The 5,938-nt window shown below is 36.5% G+C and overlaps 1 pseudogene; it reads right to left on the bottom strand.

The window, feature by feature from the left end:
- Positions 1-4,511: 4,511 nt before the first annotated feature.
- LOC113362427 lies at positions 4,512-4,611 on the bottom strand (annotated as a pseudogene).
- Between the last annotated feature and the right edge of the window lie 1,327 nt (positions 4,612-5,938).

Below are 5,938 nucleotides of genomic sequence, written 5' to 3'. Positions count from 1 at the left end.
AAGAGTTCGAATTAGGAGGAGAGTACCAAAATTTACAATTGCGGAAGATAAATGTCTTTGCAGAAGTTATGTTCATTGTATTGAGACTTTATTCACAGAAGAATCTCGTCAAGTTATTTTTTGGGATAGGGTTTTGAGGAGATTTAAAGAACAAACAATGAACCCCAACCATCGTGATGTTACAGGGTTGAGTAATCGCTTCACTGTAATTAGTCGTGATGTTACTAAGTATCTTGGTTTACTTCATCAAGAAGGTCCAAATCTAAGGAGTGGTGAAACCTATTTGGAACTTATACAAAGGTGTCGTGCGGAATATCGTCGCATCTACGAACAAGACTTCGAATATGGAAGTTGTTTCGAGATTTTAAGTTGCTTTCCCAAATATTATCCAATTTAAATGTGGTAAAAGTTATTTGTCAAGTGATAGACACATTTTTGTGTCTGATATAATCTCAATTGTATATATTGTTAGTGCTCGATTTTGTATTTATTTTGGCTTTTTATGTCTTTGTAGGTGTTTTTGGAAAAATAAGATTTTGCGGCGAAATTGGCTCGAAAAGTGTTTTTTGCGTTCATGGGAGGACATTTGCTATTCGGACCCTCACTTTGTTACCTTTTCGTTGCAATAAATACACTTCAGAGCCTAGAAATTTATCCCTATTAAGGATGGCACTAACCAATCTAAGTGGATGGAAGCATTTTGGTTGTAGGACTTGAGGAACCAATCTGACTAGATGGAAACATCTAAAGAGTCTATTCATAAAAGCACAGAGCTCAGGTGTTAGAAATAACATGATAGTTCCACCATATCTCGTTGAGTCCTTTTCACTTCTGTTTTTATTTTGTTTTGTTTTTAAACTATGTTTCTCTAAGTGATTAGGTAGGGCTCACGATTCAAGTTGTTACCAATGCTAGGGTGAATTAGAGTGATTGAGATACAAAAAAAAAAAGAGTTGAAAAAAAAAAGAATTGATAAAAAAGAGTTGAAAAAAAAGAGAAGAGAAATTGAGACCAGACTATCAGATCAACTGGAATAAATTCAATAAAGTCGACCACTGGAACCCTTGTATATGCCAGTGTGTTTACCTAGAGTTAGGATTATCAATCACTGGTTCCCTTGTATATGCCAGTGTGTTGATATTAGTCAGACTAGTATCTCAGTCCATTAGGATAGGTTGATTTTGGCGGAGGCCTTCAGACATATATGAGAAACACCGTTCACCTAGTAAACATAAGAACCATCTATGTTTTTTCTATATCCATCTTCTTGATCTATCCATGTGATTAGTTTTGACTCTGGATATTGATGTCCATAGTGCGACTATCTGAGTAGAGCTTTGTCACTTCATATGAATTTTAGTATGCTTGAGTACGAACTCGTGTACAACAATTGGAATTTCGCATCAGGGTACTTCCTCCTGTAGTCAATAAGTATTCCAACCAAGGAGATTCTTTAGTGCCTTCCAAGGTTCTGTGTAGATAGCTAGGGTCTGGAGTATAAAGGTTTTGTGCGTATACCTCTGGTAAGCCCTCTGGAGACAACACTCCGCCACTAGGGACACCTAGGGATTTAAAGGCTTATTGCATACGCTAAATGCATTCGACGATGCCTGCGACAGTGAGTTAGGATTTTATTTTTATTTTATTTTTGCTCGAGGACTAGCAAATAATAGGTTTGGGGGCATTTGATAGACACATTTTTGTGTCTGATATAATCTCAATTGTATATATTGTTAGTGCTCGATTTTGTATTTATTTTGGCTTTTTATGTCTTTGTAGGTGTTTTTGGAAAATTAAGATTTTGCAGCGAAATTGGCTCGAAAAGTGTTTTTTGCGTTCATGGGAGGACATTTGCTATTCGGACCCTCACTTTGGATAAGGGGTAACCTAATTACTAAGGGGAATCCCATTTCCAGGCATCTGCTAATCGCACCCCATAAGAGGATAAGGGGCATACCATCTTCTTTACGGTTTCAAAACCAGGTTTTGGCGGGAAAATAGGTGCAGTGAAGAACAGTTTTGGCAATCGTGATTTGGAGGAGTTTGAGGTCGATTAAACCTCTGATTTTCATAGGATAGACTCCTTATGGGTCTAGGAATCTGATATGGGTGTTTAAACCGATTAGATTGGGCACAATCGACGGATTTTTATCATAACAGAAAATATGGAAAGTCACGTGTGTGACCTGTTTTAGGGAATTTTAGAGAGATTAAAGTGTTGTAAACCTTCCCAAAGATTTGTATCTATCTAAGGAAGAGTTTAGAATAAAAAGGAAAGTTCAGAAACGCGTAGAAATTCTAAAACAAGGAACTGCAGCAACTTGGCAGTGAAGAGAAGGAAAGAGATTTTGGAAGATTTGGGAAAGATTTAATTGGTATTTTTGATATAAATAGATGTCTTGGGCCATATAGAAGAGGTGTCGAGAGTTTGGGAACCTAAGGAGAGCCAGAGAAGAAGAAATCAGAGCTTTACCAAACTCTGTTTCTGCTGCTGCTGCTGCTGAAGAGGAAGAACACGAAGAACATTGACGCACGGAAAACAGTCGCAGAACAGTGTGTTTAACATCTGAAGAACATTAAGCTGTGCAGGGCAGTCATATTCTAGGGTCTTAAAATCAGCGACAAAGCAACAGTTTTTCTGTAACAGTTCCATTGTAACAGCTGTTTTGCAACACCAATACACTGTTGCAAACAGTCTGTTTTATTACTTTTCACTCTTTTAATCATCTTTTGAGTAACAAACACATATTTTGATATCATGATTAATATGAGGAGCTAAACCTCATTGTTGAGGTGATAGAGGAAGCTATTTTTCCAACAAAAAGTGGTATATTCTATTTTATCTTTCTATTTGCAATAATTATATGATTATTTGCCTTGAACTATTATTGAATATGATTTTTATTTGAGTGATTGTGATCTATTTTGATGGAGTATGCTTAGTTTTAATACTTTTGATGCTTCATACTTGGTATTTACAATTATTACTTTTGAAAATCTACTTGTTGCAATATAAGTATTGGTTTAATCACTTTGAACTTGGAAAATAGTGGAATCTTAGCCTCAGTATTTCTTTTAGTATTGATATCATCTTTGATTGAGTTTGTTATAATTTTTAGTGAGTTTTCTATTTTAATATTAGAATTTAAGTCTAATTAATATCCTTCACAAGTCTGAGAATCGAACCACTTTTACCACTATTTCAAAACTAAATCAATTTTTGGCGCCGCCGACGCGGACTTGTTTTTAGGGTTTTAGATTTACTTTATTTTATTTATTTTATTTTTATTATTTTTATCTTTTTTTTTTTATGTTTTTGGGTATTTATCTTGTGACTACAGGTTCTGGGTCATAAAGAAAATCGAGCCAAGGAGTTTGGTGATTTCATAAAGACTTGGATCTAAAGATTAAAGCAAAAAGAACAAAAAAGAAGACAATTTTATTTTAGAGTTTGTTTATTTTATTTAAAAAAAAAATTGTATTAGGGTTTATTATTTTTGTAATTTTTCTTTATTTTTTTGGACTTTGGGACATTATTTTTTTTATTACCTACGGAAGGGTACTTTAAATATAAACTGTTTGCAGAGAAGGAGGACAATTACGATATTGTCTCTGCACCTTGGGTTCGTACACTAGACATCGGAGTCAGTGGCCCGAGTCGACTACAACCGATTCGAAGTTCTTGACGGTTTCTGTAAGTTGAATGCGTGACTGCGCCGCCTTGTAATACCGGTGAGGCCTTGGGTATCAAATCTCCACCGATTTTCCCTCGCCTCTATTCAACTTACATTAACTCGGATTGATTCCAGAGGGGTTTTCTTAAATTGTAACGAATTCCCATTCAAAGGATTATAAGCTGGTCTAGAAACAATCTAAGTGGAGCCATCATGCTTTTTGTTTGCTAGAAATCAATAGGTTTGATTTGGTTGAGTCGGCCTTGATATGTGTTTGCTTACCCTTCCAATTTAGAAAATTCTATTATATGCCTGAACGTAAAAGAGACGCACTAGGTAGACTTGTTAAAGAGAAACTTAGTAGTTCGAAGCGTCTCGATTACCTTAATCTAGAAATTCTGACTTTTGAAGAGTCTGTTTTTGAACGTCCTTTGACTGAGGAGAGAATCCCTGTTGCTCTGATAGCGCCAGAAATGAAAACTTTGAAAGCTTTGTTGAATCCAACTAGGACTACCCGTCCTTCGTGTATTAAGTTAGCTGAAACGGAGGCACCCTATGAACTGAAACCTGGGACCTTACAGATGCTCCCAATCTTTTTAGGGAAATAAAATGAAAACCCTTATTACCATGTTAGGGATTTTGAGGAAATTTGTAGTACTCTAAGAATTAGAGGCTTAGATGATGATGCTTTGAAACTTAGGTTATTCCCATTTTTCCTGAAAGATAAGGCCAAATCGTGGCTGTATATTTTGGACTCCGAGTCAATTGAGACATATGAACAACTTACATCTGCCTTTTTCAATAAGTTTTTCCCTAGGCATAAAACATCGTCTATTAGGACGCAAATATGCACATTTTCACAACAAGAGGGAGAATCTTTATATAGGTATTTGGAAAGGTTCAATGATTTATTATCCCAGTGTCCTCATCATGGTTTAGAAAAGGTTAGGCTAGTTCAGATCCTTTATGAGGGTTTAGATTATTCCACAACAACCATGGTTGAGTCTCTATGCACTGGTGGATTTGAAAACCAAACTGTTGATGCGGCGATGGAATTTTTTTAATGAAATCGCCGAGAAAACCCAGCAATGGGAAAATAGTAGGGAACCCCAGAAAATAATTCTTTTAAGTAGAGGAAACGTTAATATGGTAGAAGGAGGCTATGAATCAGATGCCAAAATTGTTGCTATAGCAAAAAGGTTAGAAGCCTTAGAAGTGGGCCATACTAGTGGTAGAGTGGAGCCTTTTTGGGAAGGCAAGAATATTGAAGAGCAGGCCAATGCTCTTTATAATAACACTAGATTTTATAACCGTCAAAAGATTGACCCATATTCAGCAACCTATAATCCTGATTGGAGAAACCATCCGAACCTTTCGTGGTCTAAAGGCCAAAGTCAAGGTCAGTTTAGTATTCTAATAATCTCTCAGGTTTTGGCTATACTAAGAATCCTTCAGGACCAGCTCAGTTTCAGAATCAGTCAGATAAGAAAATCCTAAGTTTAGAGGAATCTCTCGCCTTGTTAACTCAGCAAACTGCAAACTTCCAGTTATCCGTAGAACAGAGTCTACAAGCTAGTAACAGGATAGGACAAGAAAATAGTCAGGCTATTTCCGAGTTAAAAACCCAGGTTGGTCTGATAAGTGATTCTTTGAGAGAAAAAGGTAAGTTTCCTAGTCAAACACAACCCAACCCTAGAGGAGTTCATGAATTAGGTGCAAAACCATTGAATCAATTGAATATTGTTAGAACCCTTAGAAGTGGTAGAGTTGTAGACAATAAGATAACCATGCCCGATAGTGAACATACTGTACTTCACCCCTCAGGATCTCACCTCTCAGGACTAGTAGCTGAAGAAACTGATAAAGTTTCTGATGATGTGAATTCGGTTCCTGAAAGGTCTGATTTTAGGCCTAGAGCCCCATTTCCTCAGCTATTAGTACCAACAAAGAAGGAATCGAACTTTAATGACATAGTGGAGGTTTTTAAGCAAGTTACCATAAACCTTCCCTTATTAGATGCAATTAGGCAAATTCCTGCTTATGCCAAGTTCCTTAAGGATATGTGTACACAAAAGCGAAAACTTAGCGTCCATAAGAAAGCCTTTTTAGCTAGTCACGTAAGTTCAATCATTCAGAACACCACAAATCCAAAGTACAAAGACCCAGGTTCTCCTACCATTGCTTGCACAATAGGTAACTTCCGGGTAGAAAAAGCTTTACTTGACTTAGGAGCCATTGTGAACTTACTGCCATTCCATGTATAC

This window comes from Papaver somniferum, chromosome 3, assembly GCF_003573695.1.
Source record: "Papaver somniferum cultivar HN1 chromosome 3, ASM357369v1, whole genome shotgun sequence".
NCBI classification, from domain to species: domain Eukaryota; kingdom Viridiplantae; phylum Streptophyta; class Magnoliopsida; order Ranunculales; family Papaveraceae; genus Papaver; species Papaver somniferum.
This window is presented reverse-complemented; position numbering and strand designations above follow the sequence as displayed.